We start from the raw sequence: 12,382 nt of genomic DNA, 5'->3' as shown, positions 1-12,382 counted from the left end.
CGGGATTTCCTGATCGGAGATCGCCGAAGGCGATCGAAGCGGGCGGGGGGATGCCGCTCAGCAGCGGCTATCATGTAGCGAGCCCTCGGCTCGCTACATGATTAAAAAAAAAAAATTTTTTAAAAACTGCTGCGCTCCCTCCTGGCGGTATTTTTCATACCGCCAAGGAGGTTAAGACATGAAAATGATAAAATGCAAAAATAATAAATGTCTTTTTAACTGTATTAATTTGAATAGATCTCTTACAGTACTCATCACAGCCTTCTAGGCTCACTTCTTAAGCCCCATCTACACCATACAATTTTTTGTCCAATTCGATTGGATTCATTGATTTGATTCAATGCAATCCGACATGTCCGATTGGGATTCAATTTGATTTAATTTGCCATTTGAAAACAATGGCAAATTGAATTGAATCCCAATCGGACATGTCGGATTGAATCGAATCAATGAATCAAATCAAACCAGACAAAAACTGTATGGTGTAGATGGGGCTTTATATACTGTAGCCCCTATTCAATGAACGAATCTCCTGAGTTTTGCATAAGAGTTGTTTTTACACCTATATACACTCAAAGAAAAATTGATGTTATTTCTTTACCTACTTTTTCGTAATTTTTCAGTAGCCAACTGCTGATTTTTCTTTGTGTAAAATATATCTCCTGGTAGATGGCCTGTTTTTTAATATTGGGAGGTGGGTGCGGACGGCCCTCCCCGGCGCTGGCCATGCTTGGGGGGGTGGCCTGCGCCACCCAGCCTCTCCCTCCGGGGTGCCGCTGTGGTCCCCAGGCTGTGAGAGAGCCCCCCCCCCCGGTTGTATGGGAGCATTGGGAAGCCTCCACGTGGCGCTCCTGGATAGTGCTAATGTAGCATGAACTAATTCCCGCAGGGCGACCGCTTTGCGGTATTGGTTTTTGACCCTGCATAGTTTGGCATGCGAAAGCAAATGCATATTTGCATATTTGCATGAGCAATGCCTCATGATAGATTTGCAAAGCCAGATTTGTTATGGTTAAACTTGGTGTTTGAGCACGCATAAATTCTCTTGTGGTAAGCATTTATATACTGTAGCCCCTATTCAATGAACGTATTTCCTGAGTTTTTGCATAAGAGTAGTTTTCACACCTTATCAATTAAGCATCTTTTAAGCCTCCAGCAAGCTAGAGCATACTTAAATAAAAATTGATGTTATTTCTTTACCTACTTTTTAGTTCTTTTTCAGTAGCCAACTGCTGATTTTTCTTTGTGTAAAATATATCTCCTGGTAGATAACTCAGGAGAAAAGTTAATTGAATATGGACCTGTATGTACTTTAAAGGGATACTTAAAAAGGCAGTGCGGGTGCTGTGGCTGGCGACAGGCTCAGTTGCCCAAAGTGAAACTGAGCCACAGCGGGGGACTGGAGGATCTTTGAGTACCGGCGAGGGTACCGGATGTCTGCAGGGGGCTGGTAGAAGCCCCAGGTAAGTAAAACTGCCTTATTTTTTAAGACTTAAAGGAATACTATCGATTGAAACGACTTTTTTTTTTAATACTCTATATTAGTGTACACATTACCACTAGTGCTAGGGGCACTTTATTTATTCACCCAGGTCTCTCTCCCTCTATTTCTGCTTAAAAATTCATTTCTCACACAGCTCACAAATATATTTCACTGTGTCACTCACAGCATGCAGGAGACATGAGGAAAAATAGGCTGATCTGAGGTGGTAACAGGTAAGTAAATGAGCTGTAATATTTCTGGAATATAACTAGCTATAACACTAGTCTGTGTTTACACTCAGACTGGTTGCCTGGCTGCCTGCTTGTGATGATTCACTCCAGGCTGCATCCACTTTACAAGCTGCTGAGAGGGGCAGACCACTGTTTACAATTAGCATTATTAGTATCTTTATCAGTCAAGAGAAGTAAAGATAATACACACACATACACACACATTGCTAGAATCTTATATCAATAAGATTATTTCAGCAAGGTGATAATTAAACTATAAACTGAGAAGTTGATAGCAACTTCCCTGTGCAGAGACATGGTCTAGCCCTCTGGGAGCCGTCAGTATTTAGATACATTTTGTATCCAAAACTGAAGGAGGATTTTACAGCTGAGAGGAACAGCTGTGTGAGGAATCAAATTGCTCCTAGTACTTGTCCTAATGTATGCTACAACATAAAGCATTTAAAAATAAATGCATACATCGATAGTATTGCTTTAAGGTTTCCTTTAAAGAGAAACTCCGACCAAGAATTGAACTTTATCCCAATCAGTAGCCGATACCCACTTTTACATGAAAAATATAATGATTTTCACAAACAGACCATCAGGGGGCGCTGTATGACTGATTTTGTGCTGAAACCCCTCCCACAAGAGGCTCTGGGCAAACTGCCACAATGTAACAATGACACACACAGGAAATGGCTGTTTATAGCTGTCTGTTAAAGCCAGAACAGCTACATAATCTGCCCACAGTAACAATGTCACCATGTAATACATGTCAGAATGTGAATCTGGGAGAGGAAAGATTTTACAATGAGCAAACACTGACTAAATCATGTATACATAATTATTGTAAAAATTAAGCACCTTTTTATATTAAATTATTTTCACTGGAGTTCCTCTTTAAGCATGGTGGCCCAAGTGAAAAATCACCAAACTCCACTCCTGCCCATACTCTCATAAAGGTGCTCCTCTGGTCAGTGTTCATTGGCTGGATGTTACAACCACAGACTAAAGGACATTCCGTTGGCTTGGGAAATCTAGGCTATTGCCTATGGCTGTACCTTCTGGTTGGGGCACCACAGACAAAAGCAGATGATTGCAGCATACCGTAAACTGGCCTCAGGAGGCTTTAGTGTTTGCAATTCTACTGCAGACTGGTATTAAATGTCTTGGTTTAGGAACCTTAAAGTGGTTAGTGCTATGCTAGGTTTATGTTTGTCAATTGGTTTAGGTCAGTGGTCTGCAAACGTGGCTCTCCAGCTGTTAAGGAACTACAAGTCCCACTATGCATTGCAGGAGTCTGACAGCCACAGTCATGATTCATAAAGGCAAATGCATTGTGGGACTTCTAGTTCCTTAACAGCTGGAGAGCCAACTAGTTTGCAGATCACTGGGTTAGGTGAATGACGAGCCCAATGCGCTAAACTTTCCTGATGAGAAGAACCCACCTTTCATCTTTTTTACTATGTTATTTGTTTAACAGCACTTGAACATACAAGAATCATCAAGGTTCTTGTAAAAATAAGAGGGGGAAAAGGAATACCAGACTTTTTCCTATTCAGGCAACATGGTTCTGATACTCTTTGCTTGCTATGATATATAAAAGATATAGCATAGATAAGTTATTTAAAAAAAATCAGTGATAACTCTTTTTAAAATTGAAGGGGTTAAATTGTAAATCTAAAGTGTGCATAACAGCCATATCAATGTGCGATGAAATGTGTGAACACTGCTACAACCCACAGGACCCTAAGACTGTGCACGACCAGGTCAGCAGGCCCACAGGAATACAGAAAAAACAGAAGGTCCGCACCAGTCCAGGGTTCCAAGCTTTATTAGGACATATCCGTTAAAAGAAGCATGGATATAAACATCAGTTAGCTGACATGTTTCGAGCCATTCAGGCTCTTAATCATAGTGTAATAAATAGTGAATTATCAACTGCAGTGGATAACAGTACCACCGCAGCTGCTTCTGGTACCCTACCTGCCAGTCTCCCTGTGCTAGCACGCCGAGGACGGGCGTGGGTGGTCGCCGCTTGTCGGCTGCGGGGGATGATGGGGCCACCGCGGGCATTGCTGGGTCCCTGCCTGCCAGGTTTTCCGCGTCTCAGGCGTCTAGTACGCCGTGGACGCGTGTCTCTACTGTTCTCAGGGGCACATTAGCGCGTGCGCGCGCTCGCCGTCAGGACCTTTATGCCAGGAGGAGGCGCGTCAGCTGACCAGCTGGTCGGCTGACGTCAGCGAGCACGTTAGCCTCTCCTGATTGGCTGAGGCTGATGGCCGTGGTTGGAGGGTCTCCTCCGCTTCTTAAGCCTCTCGGCTTCACTTGCAATTTGTCTGCTGTCATGAATACTTCGTGTTAGCGCTCAGACCTTAGTCAGTTCCCTAGTGTGTTAGAACCGTCAGGAGCTGGGAATTCACACTAAGCTTAGGATCTGCTTGATAGCCTAAATTGTACTAAAATGTGTATTATCTGTGTATGACTGGCTAGCTCTGACCAACCTTACTCTTAGTGATTCTGTACTTTAGCCTATCTGATCCTGTTGCCAACTCAGCCTGTTAAACACTCTGTCTCTGTCTCCTGATTCTGTACCTTTGCCCATCTGATCTAACTGCCAAACTCTGCCTGGATACCGTTTTGCTTCTGCCTGTCGATTCTGTACTGTAATCTGTCTGTCTGTTGCCGAACTGTTCTGTCTGACCACTCTACTCTCACCAGGGAGCCCTCGTCTCTGGTGAGAGATGCTGTACTACAGTGCCCACCAGCTCCTCTGGTGAGGTATTGCCAAAACTGACAGTACATACTGTTGCGCCAATCACTACACACAGTGCAATAAAATAGTGTTACTTACTTGTACACTTAGCATCTGTATCGTATATCTGTATTATTGGTGATTCTGCAGATCACCATATAATCAGGTATATATCTGCATTATAGGTGATACTGCAGATCACCTGATAATCAAAACTCTGATCTTGCTAGCACCCATCGTTACACATAGCCATATCAATGTAATGTAAAATTTGGTTTATTCAGCTTCCAACAAAAAAGAAACCACTTTTGAGCTTTTCAGCTGTTATCAGGATTGTTTGCACAATCAAATAAAGGTCTTTTTGGTTCCGTTTACATTTCCGGAGAGTTGCACCTTGCATTTGACAGCAATTAACTGCTGTTTTGCATACATAAAGCACTTGGTTTGTTAAACCTTTCAATGAAAACAATAATAGTTAAACACAAACATATTATTATTGGTAGGCTTGGAATCATATGTACCCATGTCCATCTCATTATCGACAAGAAATCATTACTTACTAAACTTGTAGGCAGCTTGGAAGCCTAGAGGCTGCCCGCCACACATCTTCATGTTGTCAATCAGGCCGTCACTGAAAAAGTTAACACCCATGACATTGCCTTCGGATATTATGTCTTTGAACATCATGAAGCCACAGGCACCATGAGACCAAGTCTTATTATCGAGTGAGATTCTCATGTAATCACCAGCACAGCTTGGAGTTTGTGCAAGACAAAAATATTTGATTTTCAGAGAAATCTGTAAAGAAAAAAAAGGAAAATGGCTGTGTGTGTGAATGGTTTGGAACATCTAACCCTGCAGTCTACAACATTTTTAGGCTTTGTAATATATTGTGTAGATTATACTGAGAAAACATTACTTGATTTATTGGCAAGCATACAGATTAAAGTATATCTGAACTGACAGGTGACATGATGAGATAAACATGTTTATGTACAGTTCAACACCTACCTAGAAGCAGACTGTGTTCACCCCCCCCCCCCCCCCCCCCCCACACACACACACACACACACACACACACACACACACACACACACACACACACACACACACACACACACTGTAAGGGTTAACATTCAGGTATGTGAATTGAACTTTCTCATCAGTCAGACTGTAGCATAAACTCTCACTGATCAGTCATTGAAAGTCATAAAATGTTTGCATTTCAGGAAAACATTTCTGAGTGAAGGGGATAGATACACATATGCAATAGTTCAAGACAGGAGCTGTAAAGAATTAAAAGACTGTCATTGAGCTAAGACAATAAAAATATTAAAGTTACATTTTCTAGCTTTTAAACACAAAATAAGACGGTGGGATTCTAGTCTTATTTAGAAGTAGGATTATAGATAGAATTGTTTATCTCACCAGATATTTTCAGTTCAGGTTGCTTATTGAACATTGTCAAAGGGATTAATCAGTTTCTAATTACTAATACAGGGGCCTTCAAATGTTTTACTCTTTGTTCCATCTCCTATCTATGTAATTATATATATACATATATATATATATATATATATATATATATATATATATATATATATATATATATATACAGGGAGTGCAGAATTATTAGGCAAATGAGTATTTTGACCACATCATCCTCTTTATGCATGTTGTCTTACTCCAAGCTGTATAGGCTCGAAAGCCTACTACCATTTAAGCATATTAGGTGATGTGCATCTCTGTAATGAGAAGGGGTGTGGTCTAATGACATCAACACCCTATATCAGGTGTGCATAATTATTAGGCAACTTCCTTTCCTTTGGCAAAATGGGTCAAAAGAAGGACTTGACAGGCTCAGAAAAGTCAAAAATAGTGAGGTATCTTGCAGAGGGATGCAGCACTCTTAAAATTGCAAAGCTTCTGAAGTGTGATCATCGAACAATCAAGCGTTTCATTCAAAATAGTCAACAGGGTCGCAAGAAGCGTGTGGAAAAACCAAGGCGCAAATTAACTGCCCATGAACAGAGAAAAGTCAAGCGTGCAGCTGCCAAGATGCCACTTGCCACCAGTTTGGCCATATTTCAGAGCTGCAACATCACTGGAGTGCCCAAAAGAACAAGGTGTGCAATACTCAACGACATGGCCAAAGTAAGAAAGGCTGAAAGACAACCACCACTGAACAAGACACACAAGCTGAAACGTCAAGAATGGGCCAAGAAATATCTCGAGACTGATTTTTCTAAGGTTTTATGGACTGATGAAATGAGAGTGAGTCTTGATGGGCCAGATGGATGGGCCCGTGGCTGGATTGGTAAATGGCAGAGAGCTCCAGTCCGACTCAGACGCCAGCAAGGTGGAGGTGGAGTACTGGTTTGGGCTGGTATTATCAAAGATGAGCTTGTGGGGCCTTTTCGGGTTGAGGATGGAGTCAAGCTCAACTCCCAGTCCTACTGCCAGTTTCTGGAAGACATCTTCTTCAAGCAGTGGTACAGGAAGAAGTCTGCATCCTTCAAGAAAAACATGATTTTAATGCAGGACAATGCTCCATCACACGCGTCCAAGTACTCCACAGCGTGGCTGGCAAGAAAGGGTATAAAAGAAGAAAAACTAATGACATGGCCTCCTTGTTCACCAGATCTAAACCCCATTGAGAACCTGTGGTCCATCATAAAATGTGAGATTTGCAAGGAGGGAAAACAGTACACCTCTCTGAACAGTGTCTGGGAGGCTGTGGTTGGTGCTGCACGCAATGTTGATGGTGAACAGATAAAAACACTGACAGAATCCATGGATGGCAGGCTTTTGAGTGTCCTTGCAAAGAAAGGTGGCTATATTGGTCACTGATTTGTTTTTGTTTTGTTTTTGAATAACAATAGTTTTTATTGGAGTTTTCAAAGTTTTTTAATAATGAGTTCAAAACAAGTGAATAAGGCATATCAGAAAAACAAATTGCACATCAGTTACATAACATTGAAATTGAGCATTAATAAGCATTACTTACAGTAGTGTTATGATCAGATGGTTCTAGTTGTTATTGCTAAGAAGATTTATCTTTATTGATACAGGAAAATAGAGTATGAAAATATGCATAAAAATGTTTATAACCTTCAAAGAGATAATAAAGAATTGAACTATAGTGTTGAATTAATAAAGTTCTAACTTAAGAGATAGCAGGGATATCTAATGTTAGGAAGTACGCGTAAAACCGGTTTAGAACGCGTATTCTAATGTGTAACTACTGTTGTCGTTTATCAAACGCCAACTTACCGCTATATGCGGTGTTTGTCCATCTTACGCGATAAGCAATGTCAAAATACGTGTAAACGCGTAAAATGTATCCATGCGTACTATTGAGTGTTATGCGTATTTTTGTACGCATAGAACCATCTGCCAATGCGTATAAGCATGTCCAGCATGCGTACACGCGTATAATCCAGCAAAAACCGCTATATGGGAAATAAACGCGTTTAACACCAGGAAACATTAAATAAACGCTAATAAACGCTAATTATTGCGAAAATACGCAAAACGCGTAAAAATGGGTTATACTCAATTTATGTTTAATTTTTAAGAAATTGTTCAAAAAGTTGGATAAAATTAGATTTAGATTATAATAAATTGTTAATTGTGTTATAACCATTGATATATGGTTATAATGGCTAACACTCCTAATCACTTGATTTGGGGTCAATTAGTTGAGTCTGAATGCCAAATATCCATTTGGCATATAGAAATCGGAGGAAACGAAAACGAACAGGAAGTAGCTCCCGTTCAAGGTGTGCATGGCAAGTTGGTGGAAGTAGATTTTGTAATCAGTAGGTCTCTCTCAACCTGGGAAATGAGGGAATAACCCTCCACATAGATCCCAGGGAGTAAGACCTATATACAAGTTTACCAAAATGCCTCAGGTTGCACACCAGGAATAGGCAATGCGTGAGAATGACTTCCTATGTCCGATCCTTGGTTGGGACTCCAGATATTATGCTGTGGTGTAGAATACTAACTACTACTATACTACCTAAACTAACCTAATCTATCTGACTACTCTACTATGCACACTGTCATGTCCATATAACTCAGAGCTTACGAAAATTATAGATGTAGGATAAACCAACTATGATGTTGGCAAGATCATACATGCATACATACATACACACATACCCTTAATATCTAGTGAGGAAGGAAGGAGAAATGGAAAGATAGTTGGAAAAATAATTTAAAAGTCCATTAATTTAGAACCCAAATAGACTGTAGGCCAGAGAGAGGCTTTTTTAAGGAAAGAATTTACACTCCCACATCTAATGGACCAGGCCTTTTCTGCCAGGAGGTTAGATTCTACCCTCCTGAGGATTTCTTCCAAAGTTGGTATATAGGAGGATTTCCAGTTTAAGGCTAATAATCCTCTTACCACTATGAATATGTGAGTGATGATCATTCTTTCCTGAGGGGGAAGAGAATGAGCACCCAAATGTAACACTGCCAAGCCTGGGGGAATAGTTTGCAAGGACATTGGGAGCTTTTGAAGAAAAGTCCCAATATCCTTCCACATTTTCTGGAGCTTGGGGCACTCCCAAAGGATATGTTCCATGGTACCCGCCAGATTGCAGCCCCTCCAACACAAGGGGGGTGTATGGGAATCATATTTACTAATCTTTTCAGGGGTTAGATACCACCGCCAAATGCTTTTTAGAAGACTTTCATGGTGTCCCACACAGTGAGAAACCTTTTTGAGAGCTTTGACAGCCATCTCCCATCCCTCCACACCCGCTTCAAATCCATCTCCCAGCCAGTCCTGCCAACTGGACAGTTGCCATTTGGGGAAGGTTTCTTTTAGGTCCATTAAAGTTCTATAAAATACTGAGGTTCCTTTTAAATGAGTGTTTTCTGGTTGAATGAGTTTTATAATTTTGGGCTCCAGGGTAATGGGATTATAAGGGTGTTTATTAAAAAATCTAGCTACTCTATCATAGGTGGGTTTCTCTGTTAATGGGATTCTGTATGTTATTGATAGGTCATCAAAGGATCTTATTCCGGAATCTCCCAACAGGTCCCCCATGGATTTTAATCCATGTTCTGTCCAGGCCTCCAAATTCAGATTTTTTATAGCCGCATGTAGAGTATCCAAGGAAGTTGGTACTGCCACTGCCAACACCTCATTTTTACTCAAATTAGTTAGTTCTTTCCATAATCTCAGAGAGTTGGCAGTGACAGGGTTCTGGATATGTTGTTGGATTTTCCAGGTCAATCTGGATTCTAGAAACTCTTTAAAAGATTTAAGTGGTAGTTGCTCCTCTTCTATAACAACCCATTGTTTTGTGGAGTCTTTTGTCCAGATTGACCTGGATTGGTCCAGAACTGTGGCCTTGTAATAAAGCTCCACATTTGGTGCACCTAGTCCCATATTGGATATATGTGCAGTTAGTATTTTATTGGAGAACCTGGCTTTCCTGTTTCTTAGAAAATATCGATTTAGTTGTTTTTGTAATTCTGTGAAGAATTTTTGGGGAACTCTTATTGGGAGATTCCGGAACAGGTAGAGGAGTTGGGGAAGGATCATCATCTTGAATGCTGCAATTCTACCTATCCATGAAAACTCTACTTTTGAAAGGGATTCTAATTTATCTTTGATTTTGGATAACCAAGGGCCATAATTTTCTCTATAAATCTGTGCTATAGTTGGGGTAAGCTGGATACCAAGATATTTAATGGATTTCTCGTTCCAGGTATACTGGCAGGACTTCTTAAGAATTTCTTTCATCTTAGCAGGTATGAAGCAAGGGAGGATAACCGTCTTTTGCTCATTGAGTTTATAGTATGATACTGTTGAAAATTTGTCAAGTTCCTCTGTAGCATTTGGCAGTGAAATCGTGGGTTTCTGGAGAAATAGTATCACATCATCTGCGTAGAGGCCTAATTTAGTGGAATAATTACCAATTTTAATACCATTGGATATTGGGATTATTTCTAATTTTTTGTGCAAGGGGTTCTAATGTCAAGTTAAAGATTAATGGGGAGAGAGGACAGCCCTGGCGGGTACCATTAGTGATGTTAAAAGGTGAGGAGACAGAGCCGGAAGAGGCAACACTAGCAGAAGGGCAGGTATATAATGCTAGGATGGCACCATGGAGGAAGTCTGGTATTCCAAATTTGGAAAGTACTTTTGACATGTATAACCAGTTAACTCTGTCGAACGCCTTCTCCGCGTCTAAAGAGACGAGGAGGGTAGGCGCCCGACAGAGCTTGATCTGATGGAGTAAGGCAAGGGCCTTCCTTGTGCCATCATTTGTGGACCTACCTCTAGTGAAACCTACCTGGTCTGAGTTGATAAGCTGGGGCATTAGGGGGGATAATCTATTGGCTATAATTCTGGCATATATCTTTACATCTGTATTAAGGAGTGAAATAGGTCTATAGCTACTGGGATCTGCAGGGTTTTTATCTTCTTTGGGGATAGTGGATATGAAGGCGGTTAAGGATTCTTTAGGGAAACTACGTTGGGTGGCTATTTCATTAAACATATTAGTGAGGGGTTTGGATAGAATACTGACAAATTTTTTATAATAATCATTTGTATATCCATCTGGGCCTGGGGCTTTATCTTTTTTCAAAGTATTAATGACATTTTCTACTTCAGCTTGAGAAAAGGGGATAGATAAATATTTCTTTTCAAATTCAGATAATGAGGGAAGATCTACTTTATCTAAGTATTTATCAATATTTTGTGGGGTCGGGGCAGGAGTATTGGGGTCTGATTCTAAATTATATAGGCCTTCATAATACTTAGCTAGAGCTTCTACTATATCTTTAGGGTGGTGTACTTCTGTTTTTGTTAGGGGGTGTTTCATCTTCAAAATTCTTTGAAAAATTCTTTGGCCTTTAATCTTACGGGCCATTGCTTTACCAGCTTTATTTCCTCCATGATACCAATCCTCTCTAAGTCTGGTCTGCCACTTGTCATACTCATAATACATGCACTCTGCCAGCTCCTGCCTCCTCTCCTCCAGTTCTTGGGTCAGTTCTATTTTATTTTTGCTGAATATCTCCACTTCTAATGATCTAATTTTATTTAATAAAAGATCTGTTTTTTCTCTTATTTTCCTTTTATGTATAGCTCCTTGTTTCATGAGGACTCCTCTCATAAACGCCTTATGGGCATTCCATAAGGAGACCCTAGAGACTACACTGGCATCATTGAAGTGGTAATATTCTAACAATTCGTTTTTTATAAGGGGAAAAATGTGTTCTGAATTAATTAAAAATTTATTGAGTTTCCAATTAATCTGTTTGGGGGAAGCGTCTTTTAAACAGAATTTTACTGTGAGAGGGGAGTGATCGGACCAAACTCTTGTTCCAATAGTGATGTCTGAGACCAGTGGCAGAGATAATCTATCGGTAAAACAATGGTCTATCCTAGTGAAGGACTGGTAGATCGGCGAATAAAAGCTGTAACCTTTTTCCTTGGGGTGAATACACCTCCAAGTATCGAATAATTCATTCTTGATTAGTGAAGGTAAGAGTGTGGATTGAGCTCTTCTTGTTTGAGATGTTGAGTCTAATAGGGGATCTACTACTGCATTCATATCACCTACTATAAATAAGTTACCTTTTTGGAATTTTTGTATTTTTTGGAATGTTTTATTAAGAAATTTCACTTGATGGGAATTAGGTGCATAAATATTAGCAAAAGTAAAATTTTGGGAATTAATAGTCCCAGCAATCATCACCAATCTACCGTCCTCACTACAATGAGACTTCTCTACCACTAGGCCCAGAGTGTCCCTGATTGCAATACAAACTCCCGCTCTCCTTTTGTCCTTGAATGTTGAGTGGAAAACTTTAGTAAAATTGTGGATTTTTAATCTAGATGCAGAGCTTTTTGATAAATGAGTTTCCTGTAAACAAATG

The 12,382-nt window shown here is 40.3% G+C and overlaps 1 long non-coding RNA gene across 1 annotated transcript; it reads left to right on the top strand.

The window, feature by feature from the left end:
- The first annotated feature begins 10,199 nt into the window (after positions 1 to 10,199).
- LOC137570979 (uncharacterized) lies at positions 10,200 to 11,756 on the top strand. Its single transcript, XR_011031264.1, has 2 exons — positions 10,200 to 10,243; positions 11,589 to 11,756. It is a non-coding gene; the product is annotated as an uncharacterized lncRNA (long non-coding RNA).
- The last annotated feature ends 626 nt before the right edge of the window (positions 11,757 to 12,382 follow it).

Source organism: Hyperolius riggenbachi, chromosome 4 (assembly GCF_040937935.1).
Source record: "Hyperolius riggenbachi isolate aHypRig1 chromosome 4, aHypRig1.pri, whole genome shotgun sequence".
Lineage (NCBI taxonomy): Eukaryota > Metazoa > Chordata > Amphibia > Anura > Hyperoliidae > Hyperolius > Hyperolius riggenbachi.
This window is presented reverse-complemented; position numbering and strand designations above follow the sequence as displayed.